General features: G+C 41.4%; 1 protein-coding gene across 2 annotated transcripts in view; it reads right to left on the reverse strand.

The window, feature by feature from the left end:
• DIRAS2 (DIRAS family GTPase 2) overlaps nt 1–23,971 on the reverse strand; it is a 75,446-nt gene extending 51,475 nt beyond the window's left edge. Inside the window, exon 1 of one of the 2 annotated variants that reach the window (XM_075318949.1) lies at nt 23,871–23,971. The gene's annotated coding sequence lies outside the window, so the exon portion shown is untranslated. Of the gene's footprint in view, nt 1–23,641 lie in introns of both variants that reach the window. The other variant, XM_075318944.1, reaches the window with a different exon arrangement.
• Nucleotides 23,972–26,094: the final 2,123 nt, after the last annotated feature.

Genomic DNA, 26,094 nt, shown 5'->3' on the forward strand with positions numbered 1-26,094 from the left:
TTGATCGGACAGCGCTTCATAGTACAGATGGACAATGACCCCAAGCATACAGCCAAAGCTACCCAGGAGTTCATGAGTGCAAAAAAGTGGAACATTCTGGAATGGCCAAGTCAATCACCAGATCTTAACCCAATTGAGCATGCATTTCACTTGCTCAAATCCAGACTTAAGACGGAAAGACCCACAAACAAGCAAGACCTGAAGGCTGCAGCTGTAAAGGCCTGGCAAAGCATTAAGAAGGAGGAAACCCAGCGTTTGGTGATGTCCATGGGTTCCAGACTTAAGGCAGTGATTGCCTCCAAAGGATTCGCAACAAAATATTGAAAATAAAAATATTTTGTTTGGGTTTGGTTTATTTGTCCAATTACTTTTGACCTCCTAAAATGTGGAGTGTTTGTAAAGAAATGTGTACAATTCCTACAATTTCTATCAGATATTTTTGTTCAAACCTTCAAATTAAACGTTACAATCTGCACTTGAATTCTGTTGTATAGGTTTCATTTCAAATCCAATGTGGTGGCATGCAGAGCCCAACTTGCGAAAATTGTGTCACTGTCCAAATATTTCTGGACCTAACTGTACGTCTTTGCTTGTCCCTCTTATCCGTTATGTTACCTCATGGTTATCTGACCACAGCCTGTACCTCCACCTTGCTCCTGTCTACCCCTTGTGTTTAGTCGCGCCCTCCCAGTTCGGATCTTGGCCTGCCTGACTTCCCCACTGCTCTCGGTATACGCTTGCTCACAGCGCCATCTAGTGTAAGACACCATATTTCACCACCTAGTGTCAGACCGTCACCCCACAGCGTGAGCATAATATCATTACACTCAGCAGTGTGTGAGCTCTAGTCCGACTCCGCCCACTTTATGTTTAGCAGCTTCTGTTTATGGAAATGTACACAGAAAGCCTGGTGTGGGCGGGAGCAGCTCTCCCAGCACTGCTACATGCAAAATCTCAAATCTTTCACTGTGTCAGAACAGCTGCACACGGTAATCTAAGTGATTCATCGTTGAACTCAGAGAATCTTTGCCTACATCATGCTGCCTTTAGATGAGGTAGAAAAACCTGCTGATAGATTCCTTTTAACAGAAAGGTTGACAGCTAGTAAGGAAGATATTAAGCTATCTCCTAACTTACTGATCACTGGGTGTCCCAAGGCTGAAACCCATTTTTACGATTCCGAGAACAGGTCTCTGGATCCCTACCAGACTTTTGCAGAGCCCTGTCTTGAATGACAGGAAATGAGCTTGTGTGACCTTCCCACCTGTAATACTATTATATGAACTTGAGGATTCTTATCGCTTAGGGCAATGAAGAGCAGAAGCGGGTTCTTGGTGCAAGGAATTTATATAATACACAACCAACAATATGTACCCAGTATATAACACACAGAAACAAAACACAAATACGGTATATGTCGCTGAGCACAGTCCTTACGAATATACTCCAGAAAATAAGCAGTCCAGGTAACGTAGATCCGAATGAACAAAGTTCGTGGCACAAATCCTCATACCGGTGTGACCAGGTAATAAGTCCCTGGTTTTGGTCCACACGAATAAGGTATCATTTAGTCCTGGCAAAGTTCAATAAGTCCAAACATATCTTTAGCAGAAAGAGTAGATATGGGTAAAGTTCCGGAAAAACAGTCACAATATAGTTATCCGGTAGTATCGCTTACATATACTTGGGATGACCAGCCGCTGGTAGAAGCAATACTGCCGGGAGTTCACCTGAGACCAGCCTGACAAAGAAGCCACGGGTAAATCACAAGGATCCAGAAAGGCAACCAGGTAACAAGAGCAGCTGAGCAGGAGCAGACAGGAAGCAGTATACTCAAGCAACGAGACTAAGCTTATGGGCGGGTTTTTAAGCAGATGAACAGGAAGTAGGTCACACAGCACAGAAACTCCATTTTAACAAAGGGCAAGATCATTCAAAAGCAACCTGGAAACCCCGGAACACTGACACCTCCATTCTTTGTCTATGAACTACCATGAATAGCTGAACGCATCTTCCAGACGCCTATTATTGGTATTGCTGAGGAATACCCTATAAGCATTTAGCATATATTTTTAACAGGCACTATAATACTGATATTTTAAAATGATATATCAGCCTTTCTTGTTTTATACCACTAAAATAAAAGTGATTGACAACTGCCTGACTGTTAACTCATCTCTGATACAAAGTCAAAGTGACATATCACACATATCACTAGCACTGTATTTTCAATTGACCTAAGGTGGTCATCCTAACCAATGAAATGAAAATGAATTGAATTGAGAGCATCTTGAATATCAAAGTTCCAGATTGTGAGACATTGGAGACATAGAAATGCAAAACATTACTGATAAAATAAAACATCTATTCAGCAGTGTTTTATATGAGATTAAAAACTACATTTTTAATGGCCTATTTTTATTATTACCACTCCTAGTAAGCATTAGTGCTTCACTACGGGTATAATACCAGAAAGCTGCGGAATAGTTATAAATCATGTCGCTCTAGCTACATACAAAATAGTTTTGCCTTGACTGCTAAAATGTAGCCTCTTGGAAAACCAGTAAGTTCATCCTTTTGCCAAATATCTGGAGTTCTAATTATCTCAAAAGTTTTATGTATAGGCCCATTCTAGAGGTAACAGGATGTTTCACATTTGTGTCTTTAACTGACTACATCAGGTAGTGCTAACAAGAAGACAGTTGGGAGGGGTCACAAAGACATCTCATCGCTGCCAGAGAGGCAGACTGAGACAGCCCAGAAGATCACGTAGGTATCCCACTGCTGCCACCAATTTGTCACAAACAGCACAGGTAGACCTTTTATTGGGGAACTCAGTTAATGTATTGTATATACAGTGCCTTGCAAAAGTATTCGGCCCCCTTGAATTTTTAAACCTTTTCCCACATTTCAGGCTTCAAACATAAAGATAAAAATTTTAATGTTATGGTGAAGAATCAACAAGTGGGACACAATTATGAAGGTGAATGAAATTTATTGCTTATTTTAAACTTTTTTAAAAAATAAATAACTGAAATATATATAAATATGAAATAAATCACTTGTAAGGCCACATCTGGAATACGGGATCCAGTTTTGGGCTCCACATTTTAAAAAGGACATTCAGAAGTTAGAGTCAGTTCAAAGGCGGGCAACTAGACTATTACAAGGAATGGAAGGCCTCCCATATGATGACAGGTTGAAAAAGTTAGATATGTTTAGCTTAGAAAAAAGACGTCTCAGAGGAGATCTCATTTATATGTATAAATACATGTGTGGTCAATATAAAGGACTGGCACATGACTTATTTCTTCCAAAGACAATACTAAGGACCAGCGGACACTCACTGCGAGTGGAAGAAAAGCGATTCCGGCAGCTAAATAGGAAAGGGTTCTTTACAGTTAGAGCAGTCAGACTGTGGAATGCCCTACCACAAGAGGTAGTAATGGCAGATACTATAACAGCTTTTAAAAAAGGGCTGGATAATTTCCTCACTACACACAACATTGTTGGATATAAATGACTTAGTGACTAAATGTAGAACTGGTGGAGGAAGGTTGAACTAGATGGACCTAGGTCTTTTTTCAACCTAAGTAACTATGTAACTATGTAAAAGTGTGGCATGCAATATTATTCGGCCCCTTTACTTTCAGTGCAGCAAACTCACTCCAGAAGTTCATTGTGGATCTTTGAATTATCCAATATTGTCCTAAATGACTGATGATGATAAATATAAGCCACCTGTGTGTAATGAAGTCTCCGTATAAATGCACCTGCTCTGTGATAGTCTCAGTGTTCTGTTTAAAGCGCAGATAGCATCATGAAGACCAAGGAACACAACAGGCAGATCTGTGATACTGGAAATAGGAAAAATGATCCGGCATTGATTCTCCTTTTAAGATAAAATCTCCAAAGTCTTTATTAGAAATATTAAAAACATCGTGAAGGCCGAGTATGAATCTTTACATGGAAACTTTACGCGTTTCGGGCTACACCATAAAAACAACTAGAGTCCTTAATCATAATAATCACTTATGATTAAGGACTCTAGTTGTTTTTATGGTGTAGTCCGAAACGCGTAAAGTTTCCATGTAAAGATTCATACTCGGCCTTCACGATGTTTTTAATATTTCTAATAAAGACTTTGGAGATTTTATCTTAAAAGGAGAATCAGTGCCGGATCATTTTTCCTATTTCCTTCATCCACTAACCAGTTGGGACTCACCGACGGATCCTAGGCACCCGCAAGGTCCAGCAGTCCGGGCAACAGGTGAGCTGAAGAATATTTCTTTCCTTCATCAGATCTGTGATACTGTTGTGGAGAAGAGTAAAGCTGGATTTGGTTACAAGAAGATTTCCAAAACTTTAAACATCCAAAGGAGCACTGTGCAAGCGATCATATTGAAATGGAATGAGTATCATACCACTGCAAATCTACCAAGACCTGGCGGTCCATCCAAACTTTCATCTCAAACAAGGAGAAGACTGATCAGAGATGCAGCCAAGAGGCCCATGATCACTCTGGATGAACTGCAGAGATCTACAGCTGGGGTGGGGGTGTCTGTCCATAGGACAACAATCAGTCGTAGACTGCACAAATCTGGCCTTTATGGAAGAGTGGCAAGGAGAAAGTCATTTTTCAAAGATATCCATAAAAAGTGTTGTTTAAAGTTTGCCACAAGCCTCCTGGGAGACACACCAAACATGTGGAAGAAGGTACTCTGGTCAGATGAAACCAAAATCGAACTATTTGGGCACAATGCCAAATGATATGTTTGGCGTAAAAGCAACACAGCTCATCACCCTGAACATATAATCCCCACTGTCAAACATGGTGGTGGCAGCATCATGGTTTGGGACTGCTTTTCTTCAGCCGAGATAGGGAAGATGGTTAAAATTGATGGGAAGATGGATGGAGCCAAATACAGGACCATTCTTGAAGAAAACCTGTTGGAGTCTGCAAAAGACCTGAGATTGGGAGGGAAATTTATCTTCCAACAAAACAATGATCCCAAACATAAAGCAAAATCTACAATGGAATGGTTCACAAATAAACTTATCCAGGTGTTAGAATGGCCAAGTCAAAGTCCAGACCTGAATATAATCGAGAATCTGTGGAAAAAGCTGAAAACTGCGATTCACAAATGCTCTCCATCCAACCTCACTCAGCTCGAGCTGTTTGCAAAGGAAGAATGGGAAAGAATTTCAGTCTCTCGAAGTGAAAAACTGATAGACACATACCCCAAGCGACTTGCAGCTGTAATCGAAGCAAAAGGTGGAACTACTAAGTATTAACTTAAAAGGGACGAAAAATATTGCACGCCCCACTTTTCAGTTATTTATTTTTTTTAAAAGTTTAAAATAAGCAATACATTTTGTTCAACTTCATAATTGTGTCCCACTTGTTGTTGATTCTTCACCATAAAATTAAATTTTTTTATCTTTGTTTGAAGCCTGAAATGTGGGAAAAGGTTGAAAAATTCAAGAGAGCCAAATACATTTGCAAGGCACTGTATGTAACCGATTTCAACACATGGAATATAATTATTCCAAATAAAAATTTATGGGCAAAGCTGAAAAGTCAGGTGTGAGCAAGGCAACCTACAAACATGGCTCAGTTACATCAGTTCTGTCAGGAGGAATGGGCCCAAATTCATATCAACTACTGTGAAAAGCTTGTGGAAGGAGATCCAAAACATTTGGCTCAAGTCATACAGTTTAAGGGCAATGGTACAAAAAAACTAATGAAATGTATGGAAACTTTTAATTTTGCAGAGTGGTAAAAGTGTCTTAAAACATTCTCTCTCTGTCATTATTCTAGCATTTGGCAAATATAGTTAGGTTTGGTAATCTTCGTTGACCTACAGCGGGAAAGGTTTAATCTGATTTCATGTGAGAAAAACATGCACGTGTGTCTTTTTAGATACTGTATGTAAACTTCTGGTTTCAAGTGTAAGCTACTATGTGTGTCTGGGTGCTGTAATGTGATTTGTCCTGAAGAAGGAGCATTTGCCTCTGAAATGTATTAATGAATAAATATCACTTCTCTTCATCCTGTGCTTCATCGGTACTTACCTGCACGTAACCTTCGATCCTCACAAGATATCCTTCTCTACTCCCCTCTCATCTCCTCTTCCCACCATCGCATCCAAGACTTCTCTCGTGCCTCCCCCATACTCTGGAATGCTCTGCCACAACACATCAGACTCTCACCTACCTTGACAAGCTTCAAAAGGAACCTGAAGACCCACCTCTTCCGACAAGCCTACAACCTGCCATAACCCTCAGTCTGATACAGTGCCGCACAATCAGCTCTACCCTAACCTACTGTATCCTCACCTATCCCTTGTAGACTGTGAGCCCTCACGGGCAGGGTCCTCTCTCCTCCTGTACCAGTCCGTTTTGTACTGTTAATGATTGTTGTACGTATACCCTCTTTCACTTGTAAAGCGCCATGGAATAAATGGCACTATAATAATAAATAATAATAATAAATATACTTCGGTATTGTCACTGCCCAGCTCCACAATGTTCCAAGAAAACTATTAGTTACCACCACCAATCTTTTATACAGGTAGATTGGATACCCGTTAAGATAGTGTATGGTTTCGGCGATGAAGTTTATAGAAAAAGAGAAAAGAAGCTATTCAATTTTATATTTTTAATCCAAAAAGTTGGCAGTGTTTATAAAAATATACAAAATATGGTAAAAAGGAGACAAAACATTACAGTATGTACAATTACATAAAATAAAATAGATAAACAAAAGAAAATTATTAAAACTGATGTCACTGCAATGGCTTCAGATTTGTGGAGGATACGACTCGAAGATAATGTGGAATAAACCCAAAAATGGCAATGTACCTTCCTGGCATTGAACAACAATCATAATTTGGCATTTGATTTTATTAACGCAAGTTACACCCACATACCTCCCCTCTGGTGACTCATACCAGGGGCTGATCATAGGATGTGGTTTTAGTCTCCAGAAAATTATGAGCTCTCCAACTTTCATGATATATTTGCCCCAAGAGGTCCCAGGAGGAAGATATTGTGGTCATGTTTCTTATCAAAATTTTATCTTTCTATAGATATGAAACATGGTATGTATAGCATCACTCATTTAGCCAATATTAATTTGGGACTGATGCTCAGACCGCACAAGTATGAAAACTGTGTTTCTCGTTTGTCATTCTGTCACAACACTGAATATACACTACAGTTCAAAAGTTTAGGGTCACTTAAATATTTCCTTATTTTTGAAAGAAAAGCACTATTTTTTTCAATGACGCTAACATTAAATTAAACAGAAATCCACTCTATACATTGTTAATGTGGTAAATGACTATTCTAGCTGCAAACGTCTGGTTTTTATTGCAATATCTAAATAGGTGTATAGAGGCCCATTTCCAACAACCACCACTCCAGTATTCTAATGGTACATTGTGTTTGCTAACTGTATTAGAAGTCTAATGGATGTTTAGAAATCCCTTGAAAACCCTTGTGCAAGTATGTTAGCACAGCTGAAAACAGTTTTGCTGATTAGAGAAGCTATAAAATTGACCTTTCTTTGAGCTAGTTGAGAATCTGGAGCATTACATTTGTTGGTTGCATTAAACTTTCAAAATGGCCAGAAAAAGAGAACTTTCATGTGAAACTCGACAATCTATTCTTGTTCTTAGAAATGAAGGCTATTCCATATGAGACATTTCCAAGAAACTGAAGGTTTCCTACAACAGTGTATACTACTCCCTTCAGAGGAGAGCACAAACAGGCTCTAACTAGAGAAGAAAAAGAAGTGGGAGACCCCGCTGCACAACTGAGCAATAGGACAAATACATTAGAGTCTCTAGTTTGAGAAATCGACGCCTCACAGGTCCTCAACTGGCAGCTTTTTTAAATAGTACCCACAAAACGCCAGTGTCAACGTCTACAGTGAAGAGGCGACTCCAGGTTGCTGGCCTTCAGGGCAGAGTGGCAAAGAAAAAGCCATATCTGAGACTGGCTAATAAAAGGAAAATATTAATATGGGCAAAGGAACACAGACATTGGACAGAGGAAGATTAGAAAAAAGTGTTATGGACAGACGAATTGAAGTTTGATGTGTTTGGATCACACGGAAGAACATTTGTGAGACGCAGAACTACTGAAAAGATACTGGAAAAGTGCCTCACGCCATCTGTCAAACATGGTGGAGGTAATATGATGGTCGAGGGTTGCTTTGGTGCTGGTAAAGTGGAAGATTTGTACAAGGTAAAAGGGATGTTGAATAAGGAAGGCTATCACTCCATTTTGCAACGTCATGCCATACCCTGTGGACAGCGCTTGATTGGAGCAAATTTCATCCTACAACAGGACAATGACACAAAGCACAGCTGCAAATTATGCATGAAATATTTAGGGAAGAAGTAGGCAGCTGGTATTCTATCTGTAATGGTGTGGCCAGCCCAGTCACCAGATCTCAACCCTATTGAGCTGTTGTGGGAGCAGCTTGACCGTATGGTATTCAAAAAGTGCCCATCAAGCCAATCCAACTTGTGGGAGGGGCTTCTGGAAGCATGGGGTGAAATATCTCCAGATTACCTCATCAAATTAACAGCTAGAATACCAAAGGTCCGCAAAGCTGTAATTGCTGCAAAGGGAGCATTCTTTGACGAAAGCAAAGTTTGAAGGTGAAAATTATTATTTCAAGTAAAAATCATTATTTCTAGCCTAGTCAATGTCTGGACTATATTTTCTATTCATTATGCAACTCATTTCATAAATAAAAGTGTGATTTTTCATGGAAAAGACAAAATTGTATGGGTGACCCCAAACTTTTGAACTGTAGTGTAGATCACCTATATCTGTAGGATCTATGCAAACCCCAATATGCATCACTGATCATCGAAGTAAAGTGTCTACCAAATACACTTTGAACCTGGAAAGTTGGTTCCTGTAGATGGATACTTTCTGCCTCTGAATATACAAAACCCAGGGTTTTTGTCTGCTTATACCAAATGTATCAGCTAAATTACCTGTCCACATCAGGGGGTCCAAGCTGATCAAGGGCCAGATGTAGCTTTCTTCTTCCCCCAGTTATAATTAGTTTATTTCTCCCTAACTATATTTAATCTCATATATTCAGTGTGGGGGTGAATTTGCCCTCTCTAGAGACCAGAAAAATGTCTTATGAATTTTACAATTTCTGTATGACAAGAGCCATGTAAGAGAAAGTAACTTGGGCTCTTTTATTTCTAGCATGCAAGTGTCAAATATTGTTCATAATGGAGGCACTTTAAACTTGTAAGAAACACTGCGTAGATAGCTTTTGAAATATTGTATGGCAATACGGCATAATAAATACTGTAACTGTCAACTGTATGGAACAATTACAATATGATTACTGGGTAGAGATGTCATGAATCAGTCAAAATTTTGCATAGTAAAAATTCCAACTGGCATTTCTTGTGACAATCTACAGTGTGCCTTGTACATGTATTGACTTTGTGGTCAACAATTCAGGAATTCATTGACAGATGGAAAAGGAGGCAGGACGTGCAAAACAAGGTCATTGGAAGTAAATGAAGAACATTGGAAAAAATACCTTATTTTTTTTTTCAGAGAATAGAAAAATTCAGTTGCAAAACAAATTTGGCTTAAATGGGATGTTCACTACTCAATCATCCCATTCTCCATCCCTATGTTTCAGATAACAAGTCCTATACTCACCTCCGATGCCAGCACCATTCCAGCGGTGTTTCCACTCGCTCTCCAAGCGCTCATGTGACATTGTTTTGTCACACAATACCAGTGGTCAATCATCGCTGGCTTCGTTCTCTCCTATGGACAACTCAAGACATCCGCGGGAGGTGAAAGCTTCCGATGCCCTCTCCCTTCATTCAGATATTTATGTACATAGGTAAGAAGAGCAAAGCCGACACTGATTGGCTGCTTGGATCGCGGGTTAACAATCTTACGTGAGCCAGTGGAGACACTGCTGAAATGGCCTCACCACCAGCAGTGAGTATTAATGTTGTTATTTTGTTGGGGGGAAACTTAGAGGTTGTACGAAAAGTGGATAACCTGAGTTTTCCTACAATGGACACCTATCACCCAGTCGAAGGATAGGCAATAATAGTTAGATAGCTGTCAGTTCCTTGGTTGGCTTCCCGGAGATTGATGTTTGACTTTAGCCTCAATTATAACAAAAACAAAATCTATATACTGTTTTTAAAAAAGCAGAAAAATATACAAGGCTACACTTTTGTGCACTATCAAAAACAGTATACGGATGTATAGTATACTCTGGGGGTTACAATGTAAAATCAGTATGCAATAAAAATCTCTGAATGTTTTTTGCAAAAATTTGGTGAGAATTGAGCAGAAATTTAGAATAACGATAGAGTGCTCCTAATATGCTATATGCGTATCTATCAGAGATGAGCGGATTGATCCAGAGAGGATCTGGGTAGAATGGAATTTACACAAATTTGCAGCTTAACATGAATTCAAACATTTTGGGATTCTATTCACGGTTTACAAAACAAAAAAAATTCCCTCAACATTTCCCACACTACTGAAGGAAGCACCAGAGAGCAGGTTAACATCATTTTGTGTTTCCACATGGGCTTTCCCATAATGCCCTGTAGATATGACAACCAGCGGATTATCATACCACGTACAGTGGTGGTCAGGACCTGGGTCATCACAGGTCAGTGGTTCTCTGTGGAGCACAGTTTATATGGCAGGGTCGTTTGTTATCTCAAAAATCACTATGTATGTCTCTCTCATCTTTAAAGTGTAAGCTCCTATGATTATTGGGATTCTCTCTTTCTCTCACCTGTAGAAATTAAGCTCTTATGGTCACTGGGGTCCTCTCCCTCTCTCAACTGTAAAGTGTAAGTTCTTATGGTTGGCAGGTTCCTACCTCTTCTATAAAGTGTAATATATTATGGATAGAGGGATCCCCTCTCTCCTGTAGAGTGTATTATCTTATGGTCAATGGAGTCCTTCCTCTCATATGTAAAGTATAAGCTCTTATGATTAGTGGGATTCTCTAGTTCTCTCTCCTGTAGAGTTTAAGGAATTATGGTCACTGAGGTCCACTCCCTCTCACAACTGTAAAGTGTAAGTTCTTATGGTTAGCAGGGTCCTACATCTTCAGTAAAGTGTAAGCTCTTATGGACAGAGGGACCTCGTTTCTCCTGTAGAGTGTATTCTCTTGGGGTCAATGGGGTCCTCCCTTTTAACTGTAAAGTGTTAAGCTCTTATGGGCTTTCTCTCTCCTCTTCCCGACAGGTAGTTTCTGAGAAAAGTTATCTACTTAGATTCAAGTGACTGAATCCAATTTTGGGGACAACTGTGGCAAGTCATCGAATTGAAATTTCAAAAGAGTAACTCTTCTCTAATACATGCATAAAAGAGTCTTAACCATCTAGAAAACATAAGCAATAAGTACCTTTCTTGACTATTACACAACACAATAATTTCCGGTTTTATAGTGGTGAACATAAAGCTATAGAATAACCATTGATCTGTTCTACTTTGGGAAACTTTGGTGAGTTTAAACATTTAATAAATGACTTTGACATTGCTCCGTTATATACAAATCCTTTCTACCTGGAAATCTGTTCGAAATATCAATATAAATAACAAGTCAGTGACTTTTCCTGGTGATTCATGTTTTTCTTATCTTTCCCTTAATCCTGTGGCTTGTCTGAGACATTTATATTTATGTTGTTTTCGTTCATTTTCTTTTGATTGAAAGTATAAAAAAATGTCACATTTTCGAACTCAAAACCAGATACTGAATTCAATGTGAAACACAGAGAGCTAAGCAAAGGGATTGAAGATTCTAAGATGTGTTCTGCTTTTTATAGCGTCTTCAAATTAAAACCACAAATACAACTGTCCATTAAAGGTGAAATATTTATGGCACAGTTCCAAAAATATTTTTTTGTTTTATAAGACGCACTGGATTATAAGACGCACCCCAGATTTAGAGATAAAAAAAGGAAAAAAAAATTATGGGGTCCATTTTATAATCCGGTAGTGTCTCACTAGGGAGGGGTGGCGGCAGCAGTGGTGTAGCTGGGTCACAGGAGGCAGGGGTTGTGCTGGAGTACAGCAATGCTGCGGGTGGTGGATAGGGGGGCCCAGATGATGACTGCAAGCTGCGGCGTTGTGCTGGGGCAGCCGGAGCTGCTCTGTGCTGATGATGACTGCAGGAGGTGAGGCAGCGGCCATTCTGAAGATGTTGGCGGTGCGGGCTTTAAAGAAATCGTGGCCGGAGTCGGCACATGCACAGATGAGAGCTTGAGCCAAGAGCTCCATCTACGCATGCGCCGACTCGGGGCTCCATAAATTGAAGTCCTTACCGCCGACATCTTCAGAATGGCTCGTGCCTCACCGCCTGCTGTACAGAGCCTCACCGCCCAATGCACAGAGCCTCGCTGCCTGCCGCACAGAGCCTCGCTGCCCGCCACACAGAGCCTCGCCACTCGCCGCACAGAGCCTCGCTGCCTGCCGCACAGAGCTTCACCGCACAGAGAATTTCCGTTTTCCGTCTTTTTTTTTTTTGCTGTCCTTCTTCCAAGAGCCGTACCGTTTTTATTTTTCAGTCAATCTTGTCATCTGAGGGCTTGTTTCTTGCGGGACGAGTTGTACTTTTAAATGAAACCATAAGTTTAACCATATAGTGTACTGGAAAACGGCAAAAAAAATTCCAAGTGTGGGAAAATTGCAACAAAAAAACGATTGCATGATTGTTTTTGAGATATTTTATTCACCGTGTTCACTATATAGTAAAACTGATGTATCGGTGTGATACCTCAAGTTTATACAATTTCGAAGACAGCTAACATGTATAGGTTTACTATTATCTAAGGGGTTAAAAAAATCAGACGTTTGTCCAAAGAAGTGGCACGTTTTGCGCCATTTTCCGCAACCCGTAGCGTTCTCATTTTTCGGGATCTATGGCTCAGTGATGGCTTATTTTTTGCTTCTTGAACTGACATTATTAACGGTACCATTTTTGCACAGATGTTACATTTTGATCGCCTGGTATTGCATTTTGCGCAAAATTTGTGGCAACCAAATAACATAATTTTGGCGTTTGGAATTTTTTGCCACTACTGCATTTACCAATCAGATTAATTGATTTTATATTTTGATAGATCGGGCATTTCTGAATGCGGCGATATTAATATATGTGTGTATATCTTTTATTTTTATTTAACCCTTTAATTTTCAATGGGGCAAAAGTGGGGTGATTTGAACTTATAGGTTTTATTTTTTATTATTTTGTAAAACTTTAGGATCAGTAGTCTGATCGTTCATTCTTTTCTTCTGATCAGAGCGGCATTGCTTAGATTGGGAAAAATGCTCATCTCCTGTAACCTGCAGAACTTGGCTATTTCTTACAGGACCTGAGTCATGCGAGCTACAAGAGTCATCACATAACCCTGTGCTACCATGACAACCATCGGATCCACGTGATCACGTCACTTGACTTGCGGTGGAGGCCTGTGAGTACAGATCTACCGCGATCTCCATTAAAATGGTGCTGTCACATTTTGACAGTGCCATTTAAGTGGTTAACAGGTATGGGTTCATAACGATTCCACTCATGGCTGCAAGGCCCACATGTCAGCTGTACAAATCAGCTGACATGTGCGCGGATCCCCGCTGGCTGCCCGCGGCAGCTGTTGGAGTTTAACACTATGACCGCAGAGACGTAATATTACTGCCCGCGATCGTTAAAGGGTTAATGCTAGAGGTGAGAACTGTCCCAATCAGGGAACACCCTGTCATGGTGCAATGACTTTTAAGTTTTGGGGTTTTTTTTAAATAAAAAAACCGTGTTCGCTAACAATCCTAAATTAATTATATCTATTATTACTATTATTATTCCCGCCTACCTCCTTCCTTCCTCATTGCCGGTGGAGGCAGGTAAGGAGATGTTCGTCGCTCCTGCGGTGTCACACACAGCGATGTGTGCTGCCGCAGGAACGACGAACAACATCGCTAATAAGCAGAAAACGATTTTCTGATTCAGGATGACCTCTCTGTGGCAAACGATTTTGACCGCTTTTGCGATCGTTTAAGGTCGCTCATAAGTGTCACACGCTGCGATATCGTTAATGACGCCGGATGTGAGTCACAAACACCGTGACCCTGACGATAATTCATTAACGATATCGTAGCGTATAAAGCCCGCTATAGAGTAAACAGTACCCTCACAATCTAGCAATCTGTAAGAATGTCAACTCATACTCCACTTCCAAGGTCAACCAGTCAAAAATCGTTTTAATGTAAATTTTCATCAGATTTTAAACCCCTGTAAAATTCATGGCTTTGCAAGTCATGAAAATATAAGGTAAAAAATACCTGTATGGCCCCAAAATGCTGCTTCAGCACTGAGAAATCTCATTCTGAACAAATATATTAAAAGGAACCTGTCAGGTCCCATATGCATTCTGAGCTATAAGCAGTGTTTTGTGTGGCCTAATAATCACTTATGACTAAGGACCCTTTTGTTTTTATGATATAAGTCCGAAATGCGTAAAGTTTCACCTGTATGCAGATTATACCTTTGTGTAATGTATTTCCAGGAATGACTATTTTAAGGAAATATCAATAAAGAAATTTTTTTTATATTTGATTGGATTTGTGCTGAGCCGACTCTTTCATCACTTTTTTGCCTGTGGCCTAATAACGCCTTCCCACCCATCCCTGTGTTGTAATATTGTGGAATATGAAAGTAATAAAAACATTTTATTACATACATATTCCCTATGTAAATGATCAGAGGCTGTAGCCCCATGGGCGTCACTTCGCCCTGTGGGTGTTTGCATGTTTTCTGTGGTATCACGCTCCTGTGGGCGTGATACCATGGATTTACATGTGCGACGTCACCATCAGCGTCTTCAGATCCCGTGCGTGCGCACTTACCATTCCTGCAGCCATTATCCAGTTGCTCGCTTCTCTGATTCAGACACGCACTGCTCATGCTCAGGAGACTCCTGCGGTTCGGACCATGCACAGAGCGCGTCTGAAGCAGAGAAGCGAGCACCCGGATAATGGCTGCAGGAATGGTAAATGCGCACTCACGGGATTTGAAGACGCTGATGGTGATGTTGCACATGTAAATCCATGGTATCACGCCCACAGGGGCATGATACCACAGAAAACATGCAAACGCCCACAGGGCGATGTGACACCCATGGTGCTACAGCCTCTGATCATTTACATAGGGAATATGTAAGTAATAAAATGTTTTTTATTACTTTCATATTCCACAATATTACAACACAGGGATGGGTAGGAAGAAGGTATTAGGCCACACAACACACTGCTTATAGCTCAGAATGCATATGGGACCTGACAGTTTCCCTTTAATGAGCCTAGAAGTGCATTGTGTGCCAATTACCTGGGAGTGCATCAGTCTTCTTCATTACTCCATGTGTAGTGTCAGTTTTTTCTCCTTGGTTGATAGCTCTACTTTATACCAGCTAAACACAACAGAGGCAGAGCAATCAATTAGGGAGGAGTGTGGCAGAAGTTAGGAAGAAATGAAGAAAACTGATGCACTTGACTGGTCAGGCGCCAATGCATTTAATATGTACCGTATTTTTCATTTTTTAAAACGCACCAGATTATAAGACGCACCCCAAATTTTGAGGAGGAAAACAGGAAAACATTTTTTTAATGTTAAAATGAGGTTCCGTCTTATAATCCTAGTGCGTCTTAATTATAATGCTCATCAGGGGGGAGCGGCGATGGTAGAGCGGCTCAGAAAGGTCACAGGAGGCATAGCGATGCTGCAGGCTCAGAGGGGGGGGTGTTGTGGCTTAGGAGGGTCAGCGATATTGCGGGATCAGGGGTGTCATGGCGTCGGCAGGCACTATTGATCTACCGGCAGGCTGCAGGGGTGACACTGTAGTGGAGCGACTCAGGAGGGTCACAGGAAGGGGTGTCTTGGCGGCGGGTATCATTGATCTGACTGCGGGCTATGTTAAATCCTCCAGATATAGCTTACCAAGGCGGCAGTGGTGGAGCTGACTGCGGGCTTCATTGCATCGCCTGCGGTTGATGCACTGAACTTCAAGAAAATGGCTGCAGAGGTGGCGCGTGCACAGATAGGACTCTGTAGTCATTTTCTGGATGTCCATCGCTTCAATCTGAGCACGCGCCTCTTCCGCGGCCATTTTCTTGAATTTTATTGCGTCAACCATGAGCAATGCAAGGCAGCCTGCAGTCAACTCAATGCACCCGTTACCAAGACACCCCATCCGGTGACATCCCCACAGCCTGCTCGCCCGCAGACCAATGACGCTCGCCGTGACACCCCCGAGCACGTCCTGTGACCCTGTTTCCTATGAATGACCCCGTTCCACCACTGCTGCCCTGGTAAGCCTTATCCGTTTTATAAGACACACCCACATTTTACCCCCAGTTTTGGGGGGAGAAAAGTGGATCTTACAATCCAGAAAGTACAGTATATACAAACAAATGTCTTAGCAACATCTTGCGACCATACAAATATGCATTATGTTGTATTTTCTAAAATATTTTGCCAAAGTATACTCCTGGAGGGTACGAAGTACAGTTAGGTCCAGAAATATTTGGACAGTGACACAAGTTTTGTTATTTTAGCTGTTTACAAAAACATGTTCAGAAATACAATTATATATATAATATGGGCTGAAAGTGCACACTCCCAGCTACAATATGGGAGTTTTCACATCCAAATCGGAGAAAGGGTTTAGGAATCATAGCTCTGTAATGCATAGCCTCCTCTTTTTAAAGGGACCAAAAGTAATTGGACAAGGGACTCTAAGGGCTGCAATTAACTCTGAAGGCGCCTCCCTCGTTAACCTGTAATCAATGAAGTAGTTAAAAGGTCTGGGGTTGATTACAGGTGTGTGGTTTTGCATTTGGAAGCTGTTGCTGTGACCAGACAACATGCGGTCTAAGGAACTCTCAATTGAGGTGAAGCAGAACATCCTGAGGCTGAAAAAAAAGAAAAAATCCATCAGAGAGATAGCAGACATGCTTGGAGTAGCAAAATCAACAGTCGGGTACATTCTGAGAAAAAAGGAATTGACTGGTGAGCTTGGGAACTCAAAAAGGCCTGGGCGTCCACGGATGACAACAGTGGTGGATGATTGCCGCATACTTTCTTTGGTGAAGAAGAACCCGTTCACAACATCAACTGAAGTCCAGAACACTCTCAGTGAAGTAGGTGTATCTGTCTCTAAGTCAACAGTAAAGAGAAGACTCCATGAAAGTAAATACAAATGGTTCACATCTAGATGCAAACCATTCATCAATTCCAAAAATAGACAGGCCAGAGTTAAATTTGCTGAAAAACACCTCATGAAGCCAGCTCAGTTCTGGAAAAGTATTCTATGGACAGATGAGACAAAGATCAACCTGTACCAGAATGATGGGAAGAAAAAAGTTTGCAGAAGAAAGGGAACGGCACATGATCCAAGGCACACCACATCCTCTGTAAAACATGGTGGAGGCAACGTGATGGCATGGGCATGCATGGCTTTCAATGGCACTGGGTCACTTGTGTTTATTGATGACATAACAGCAGACAAGAGTAGCCGGATGAATTCTGAAGTGTACCGGAATATACTTTCAGCCCAGATTCAGCCAAATGCCGCAAAGTTGATTGGACGGCGCTTCATAGTACAGATGGACAATGACCCCAAGCATACAGCCAAAGCTACCCAGGAGTTCATGAGTGCAAAAAAGTGGAACATTCTGCAATTGCTAAGTCAATCACCAGATCTTAACCCAATTGAGCATGCATTTCACTTGCTCAAATCCAGACTTAAGACGGAAAGACCCACAAACAAGCAAGACCTGAAGGCTGCTGCTGTAAAGGCCTGGCAAAGCATTAAGAAGGAGGAAACCCAGCGTTTGGTGATGTCCATGGGTTCCAGACTTAAGGCAGTGATTGCCTCCAAAGGATTCTCAACAAAATATTGAAAATAAAAATATTTTGTTTGGGTTTGGTTTATTTGTCCAATTACTTTTGACCTCCTAAAATGTGGAGTGTTTGTAAAGAACTGTGTACAATTCCTACAATTTCTATCAGATATTTTTGTTCAAACCTTTAAATTAAATGTTACAATCTGCACTTGAATTCTGTTGTAGAGGTTTCATTTCAAATCCAATGTGGTGGCATGCAGAGCCCAACTCGCGAAAATTGTGTCACTGTCCAAATATTTCTGGACCTAACTGTATGTAATAGATTCCCTTAAGAATAATAGTCTTACCTGTTTGGTACCAGACTGTTATTTTTGGGAGTAATGGCAGGACTACTCTCTACCACCGCTGGCAGTAAATTCTTGATATGTTATGTATATTATTATGATAGCTTTTATATGTATTGCAAACAGTTGATTGAATTAGATAATTATGTGTTACTAATACGGTATATGACTATAACAGACTCAGTAGTGATATACAGGAAATTCAGGTATTTAGTTCAAAAATAAAATAAGGGAAATGGCATGTATTTACATAGCTTATGTATAGAAATGAGTTCCTTTTTGCCTGGTACATCCTTCTGGATGCCTACATGTTAGGCAGTAATTACATTATTGTATAGAGTAGATGAAATTGAATTACAGATTATATTTTATGGTTTGCTGCAGATTTGCTCTCAGTCAGCCTTTACTGCGTCCAGGGTTTTCTTCATTTGGTGTTATTGGTGATCTACTTTGCTGTTTATGTAACAGATGTCGTGTGGTCTGTGTAATGTACGGTATGATTTGTATCATTGTATGTCAGGACTGTTTATTATAGTAGTTTAGAGACATACTTATATGTGTCATAACATTTGCTTAATAATAATAATAATTTCATTACTATAGCGCCAACATATTGCGCAGCACTTTACAAATCTAAGGGGACATGTAAAAACTATATAATACATTACACAGCATTACATTTCAAAGAAAAGGAGTGAGGGCCCTGCTCTCAAGCTAATAATCCATGAATCCATGAGGAAATAGGCAAGACACAAAGGGTAAAAAGTCCCTCTTGTGTAAGGTCCAATCATCAATATGATAAATAAATAGGGGCATTCAAAAAAGCTCCGTGCACCGGTCATCACCCAGTAACTGTAGAAATACAGATGAAGTGGGGAAAATAAGTATTTGGTACACTGACAATTTTGCACATTTTCCCTCATACAAAGAATGGAGAGGTCTATAATTTTTATCATAGGTAGGTATCATATACTTCAACTGTGACAGACAGAATAAAAAAAAATCCAGTGAATCACATTGTATGATTTTAAATAATTAATTGCATTTTATAGCATGATATAAGGCTACTTTCACACATCTGGATTTTTGCTCTTCGGCACAATACGGCGTTCTGCAGAAAAACCGCAACCGGCTTTTGTAACGCCGGTTGCGTTTTTTTTTTGCATAGACTTACATTAGTGCCGTATTGTGCCGCAAGGGCTTGCGTTCGGTCCGGTTTTTGCCGCATGCGGCAGATTTAGCCGATGCCGCGGCCGGATCGAACGTTCCCTGCAACGTTTTTTGCTCCGGCAAAAAACATCGCATCGCGCCGCATCCGGCCGCTGCGGCGCATTTTTCAATGCATACCTATGGAGGCCGGATGCGGCGCGATGCGGAAAAAAACGCATCCGCTCGCCGCATGCGTTTTTTTCCACTGCGCATGCTCAGTAGCATGCCGCAACCGGAAAAAAACGGACGGGCCGCATGTAAAAACTTATGCAAAGGATGCGGTGTTTTCGCCGCATCCGTTGCATAGTTTTCACAGCCGGATTGAGCCGCAGTGCTCAAACCAGATGTGTGAAAGTAGCCGAAGTATTTCATCACCTACCAACCAACAAGAATTTTGGCTCTCACAGACCTGTTATTTTTTCTCCTACTCTTCACTCATTACCTGTATTAATTTCACCTGTTTGAACTTGTTACCTGTATAAATGACACCTGTCTCCACAATCTAAGAATACAACCTCTCCACCATGTCCAAGACAAAAAAGATGTCTAAGGACACCAGGGACAAAACTGTAGACCTGCACAAGGTTGGGATGGACTACAGGATAATAGGCAAGCAGCTTGGTGAGAAGGCAGTAACTGTTGGTGCATTTATTAAAAAATGAATGAAGCACAAGATCACTGTCAATCTTACTCGGTCTGGGGCTTCATGCAAGATGTCGCCTTGTGGGGTAAGGATAAGTCTGAGAAAGGTTAAGAATCAGCCAAGAACTACATCGGAAGATCTGGTCAATGACCTGAAGAGAGCTGAGTCCACAGTCTCACAGATTACTGTTAGTACCACACTACGCCGTCAGGGATTAATATCCTGCAGGGCACGTAAGGTCCCTCTGCTCACGCCAGCACATGTCCAGGCCATTTGAAGTTTGCCAATGACCATCTGAATGACCCAGAGGAGGCATGAGAGACAGTCATGTGGTCAGATGAGACCAAAATAAAACTTTTGGTATTAAATCCACTCGCTGTGTTTGGAAGAAGTATGAATAAAACCTCAAGACCAACCGTAAAGCATGGGGGTGGAAACATCATACTTTGGGGGTTCTTTTCTGTAAGGGGAAAGAACAGCTGCACTGTATTGAAGAGAGGATGGATTGGGTCATGTATTGCAAGATTTTGGCCAACAACCTCCTTCCCTCAGTAAAAGCATTGAAGATGGGTAATGGCTGAGTCTTCCAGCATGACAATAACCCAAAACCCACCGCCATGGCAACTAAGGAGAGGCTCCGTAAAAAGCATTTCAAGGTCCTGGCGTGGCCTAGCCAGTCTCCAGACCTGAACCAAATAGAAAATCTTTGGAGGGAGCTAAAACTCAATGTTACCCACCAAAAGCCCTGAAACCTTAATGATCTGGAGATCTGTATGGAGGAGTGGGCGAAAATCCCTGCTGTAGTGTGTGTGTGTGTGTGTGTAAACTTGGTCAAAAACTACAGGAAACATCTGACCTCTGTAATTGCAAACAAAGGTTTATGTACCAAATATTAAGTTCTGTTTTTGTTCTATCAAATACTTCATTCATGCAATGAAAAGCAAATTAGTTTTTTAAAAATCACACAATGTGATTTTCTGGATTTTTTTATTCCAGCTGTCACAGTTAAAGTGTACCTATGATAATATTACAGACCTCTCCATTCTTTGTAGGTGGGAAAAGTTGCAAAATCAGCAGTGTATCAAATACTTATTTTCCCCACTGTATAAAGTGCTATTAATTGAATGGAGGGTGTGGGAGCAAATGACACAAGTTAGAAAGGGTGACAGAGAGTAGCTAGATTAGTGAGGTGAGGTGAAAGGCCTGTCTACAGATATGTCTTTTTAGAGCACTGTTAAAAATGTGGATATTGGTAAAAAAAATGGATTGTATGGAGTAGTGCATTCCAGAAAACTGGTGCAGCACAAGAGAAGTCTTGGAGATGGGAATGTGAGGTTTAGATTACTGAGGATATTGGTTTTAGATCATTCGAAGCACGGAGGGCATGGGTCTAGTCATAGAGAAAGAGAGATGAAGGTGAAGATGAGGGGCAGTGCAGAACTGTGGAAAGCTTTGTAAATTTCCTTCTATATCAACAGTAATAAAACTTAGCTTGTGTTAAAGGGGTATTCTGCCCCGGCCAAAATAATGTCAAACTAGTTCTAGTTCAAACTTCATGAAGAAAATTGTAAGGTATTTAGCCAATCCCTTTCTGTGGTGGTGACATGACATCAAAGTGAAATTACTATTTAGGGCAGGAATTGGCTTCTATGGTCACATGGCAAGGGATCTTGGTAGAGAGGTCAAAAAATCTCTTTTAAACTCTGTGTAAAGGCTATTGCAATGATTGGTAGTTAGTTGGGTCCTTCACATCTTGGGTGACAACCATTAGTACCACATTACAATGTCCTTAGAAGTTGTCACCCAGTTTTTTTTTTTGTTTTTTTTTTAAAGGCTGAAATCAGATTTATTGGCCCTCACAAAGGAAACTTGTCTGCAAATTTAGAAAGTATGTAAAATCCGGGTGATGTCACCTACACCAAATATAATGGTAGCGAACTTCCAAATCTCATAAATAGAAAACTTATCTATCGCATGAGAAGACAACGGGGAAGTTTATATTTCATAGATCTGCTCTGTATATTAATACCTTTTTCTTTACTTTAATAAACAAACCTGGAAGAATCAGAGATTTTTACTGTATTTCTACATATTAAACTAGACAACATACACATGATGTATACATTATTTATCTTAATATTAGTACCACTATCAATATTAAATATTTATATATGTACGTAGATTCTTTCATATATACAATATTTGATTACCAACATAATCATTAACCTTCAGTTGCATATCTAATGCCGGCGGAAACCAACTGATTGACTGTGCATTATAGCATATACGCATCCGAGATGATCTAATTATCTAACTTTAGATGGCAGCCAAAGCAACATCATATGGGTGGAAAAATCAGAGCGGGGTATACTTACTGCAAATCAGCTGTAAAAACAGGTGCCAGAGGATAGAGGATCATTTTACAGATGTAGCAGGGCTGAACAGATTCATTCGTAAGGACCCCATTTGCTAACGGAGCCATAAATGCCACATTGTAATATAATATATCGGTGTACAACCTACTACATTGGTATTACCATAACTCACACCATTTATATAGTGGGTGCTTTGGAAAAAAGGGAATATTTAATTGATGGGGGGGATTATTTTTTATTAAATATATTACTGTGCAATTTAGTATGCTCATAAAAAGGCAATTTAAAAGGACGGAGAGTCCTCAGTGGTTGATACCTTTTAATGGCTACCTGAAAAGATGGTAATAATAGCAAGCTTTCCAGACTACTCAGGTCTCTTCATCAGGATGGTAAATGCAATGTTACAATGTCTGACAATTTTACTTATGTCCTGATGGATTATTTAATAAACATACCCCCCACCATGTTACATTGTGCTGCAATGTTATATAAATGGTGGCAGGGAACCTTGCTGACCCCTCTTTTTAATCTGCATTTTTCCTCCTACCATTCACTGCCTTTTGCTGAGATTGAGGGAGCTAAGCTGATTTAAAGGCTGTGGTGTTCCAGAATCTCTTTCCTGGAGCATTGGGGGGAAGAAAATCAATGGTAATGTTTAACAGGAGTCCCATCATCAAAGGCCAGATTTCCTCCCCTCCACATCCCACAGCAGCTATGATGCTTTAAAGTTGAGAAAACAGAACAGGGATGTCTAATTGCTTCCCCTGTGCAAAGTATTGATTCTAAATCAGGATTACAGTACATTAACTGAAAAATATCCTCTGCACAACTGAAATGGATTTGCCTTTTAATTTTGCTGCCTTGCTGAGCATGTCCATGCAGCAGTATGGGCACAGGCAGGGCTCCAGATATGCCGGGGAAGCTATACTATGGAGCCTGGAAGCATCAGAATATAGCCTAGGAATAGAAAAGGCTGGAGAGAGGGAGGTGAGTATCTGCAATCAGTATTAGATAGCATTATATGCATTGTGCAGGTGTAGAGGATGCTGCTGACCTGGATTCTGGCATCCAGCAATGCACAATACTGTACCATCAGCAGTGGAGAAGAAGCCATAGACAGGGCACAGCAATAGGATAAATACCTGATGATGAAGAATTCACAGGGAAGATCTTCAGAGTTTTGCTGTCATAATATAAACAGGGCTGGTGGAAAGAAGGAGCTGTCCCTTCTGGAAGTGCTCAGTCTGCTGCACTGTGATTGCTGCCTTGTGCTGCCTGCATCTGCTGCCTGCTCCTTGCTGTACTCCCTGGTCTCCCTCCCCCTTTTGTCTCTTTCTGCCTTGGCCTCGGCTGTTGCTTTTGCCTCAGTACCTTGGCTGCTGTGCCTTGTTCTCAGGGATGGACTGGCTCCAGCTTCTGCTCCTACTCCTGCTTCTCTAATGGCGACTGCCTTTTAAGTGCCACCTACTGAATGTTCATGTGAACACTCCTTTTTTCTGATGCATTGCATATCTCTAGGTACCAGGGTCACAAAAATATAACTCGATTGTGAAATCTGCTGAGTGAATGGACTGTAATGGAAAGAAAATGATTACAATGATATACAATACACTATTATAAAATGCACCTAATACCCTATTATTCGGAAAAAAAACCCTACTGTATGTTTACACAGGATTTTCCTTTCAATGGCCTTTTACTTTGGACTCATGCATGAGCAACTATATTTTCTGTATTTCCTTTCAGCACTATTAAATTTTTTTAAGAAAAATAAAGTATTTTTGTAAAATAATATATATAAACGAAAATAATAAATATAAACTAGAATGAAAATATATAAATATAAACAAAAATAACATATATAGATATAAACAAGAATGACAAATATATAAATATAAACAAAAATAACATAAATAAATATAAACAAAAATGACAAATGCATAGATATATACGTGTGTGTGTGTGTGTGTGTATATGTGTGTGTATATATATATATATATATATATATATATATATTGTCACGGGCGGAGGGGCCGCGCTCGCTACGCTCGGGTCCGGGGCTGCTGCTGCTGCTCGGTGGCTCGAGCGGTGTGCCGATGGCAGGGAGCAGCTAGGTGTTGGTTCCCCCTCCATGGGTAGGGGTTGGTGATCCCAGGGCCTGGTAGTGGACGGGGAGGCAGGAAGGCCGGGGTGCAGGGTTGCAGGGCAGCGCGGTGCCGTGCCGGATGGCACTGTTGTAGTCACTCAGGCACAGATTCACAGAGTCTCTGGTAAATCAAACGGCTGGATGGACGGGTCCCGCAGCCGGCTGCAGTGTCTTTGCTCTCCCCGGACAGGTTGATGGTGGCTGTCTTTCCCTGCACCGTTGTAGAATGTATTGACTCCGATGGTTTCCCACTGGTAGTCCGCTCCCTGGCGTGTATGTACCGAAGGAGCCCGTTTTGCCCGCAGGCGCTGGCCCTTGGATCTCTAGCCTATGGCGGTGGCTTTTTATCCTCACTGTGTGGACTGTTGCCTTCTGTCGGGTCTTGGGTGTGAGGGAACCCCTGAGGTCCCGGTCACTATCGGATTTGACCGTTTTTCAGCGGCTCCCAGCCTGGTCGAGGTCTGATGGCCCTGCCTTTGTGCTTGGTACAGGTCTGCTCCCCGGCTCGGTACCAGCGGGCCACCGCCCGTCCCAGTCCTACGGTTCCGCTGACTTGCACCACCTTCTGTAGACGGCCACCACTGTCTGCCGACCTTGCTGACAGTGACTGGGCTCCTATCCAGACACCAACAGTTTCTCTCCTGTCACTTTCAACTCCAGAACTCAACTAACTGCTTTTTCCCGCCTCCAGGCATGTGAACTCCTCGGTGGGTGGGGCCAACCGCCTGGCTCCACCCCACCTGGTGTGGACATCAAGCCTGGAGGAGGCAACAAGGATTTTGTTTGACTGTTGTTGCCTAACCAGGGGAGGGTGTGTGTGTGATGTTGTGTTTGTGACTACCTGGCTAGTCCAGGGCGTCACATTCCCCCTTGGTGAAATGCAGACCGTCCGGGGGCTGCCCGTCCATCACTGGTTTTATTTCTGAAAAATATAAATTAACATGGAAAACATATAACAATAAGCATACTTTTAATTCTTCCCTAACGGGAGGCTTTTCTCTTAAACGTTACTAACGGTATAAAACATTTTTATTAATAATGGACGGGTCCATGTTCCTCCGCTTCCCCACCCAAGCAACCTACACCTTGATCGTGCCCCTAAGAAACGGGAAGCACCCTTCTTCTCCAGTCCGGAAGCAGGAACTCGGTTCCAGGTCACCCAAGCGGGAACGGGTACGGTGTCTCGCACCCGGCTGTCATTTCAGGGGACCCCACGTACAGGGGGACCCCTGACCCGCGGAGGATGGCCACCAGTCCTGGTGGTGGCCGGACCCCAGCCTGCTCTGCTGCGAGTCCTTCCACCAATCTGCCTCTCCGGAGGCGACAACGGAATACAGCCCAAAAAATTATTTACAAGGCCACTAGTTCATGGTTGGCCTGCAAGTTCTCGGCCTTGTCTCTGGAAGGGGGTTAGTGGGAACACATAAAGTCCCCACGGGGACAACTTTC

This window comes from Anomaloglossus baeobatrachus, chromosome 1 (genome assembly GCF_048569485.1).
Source record: "Anomaloglossus baeobatrachus isolate aAnoBae1 chromosome 1, aAnoBae1.hap1, whole genome shotgun sequence".
Classification (NCBI taxonomy): Eukaryota; Metazoa; Chordata; class Amphibia; order Anura; family Aromobatidae; genus Anomaloglossus; species Anomaloglossus baeobatrachus.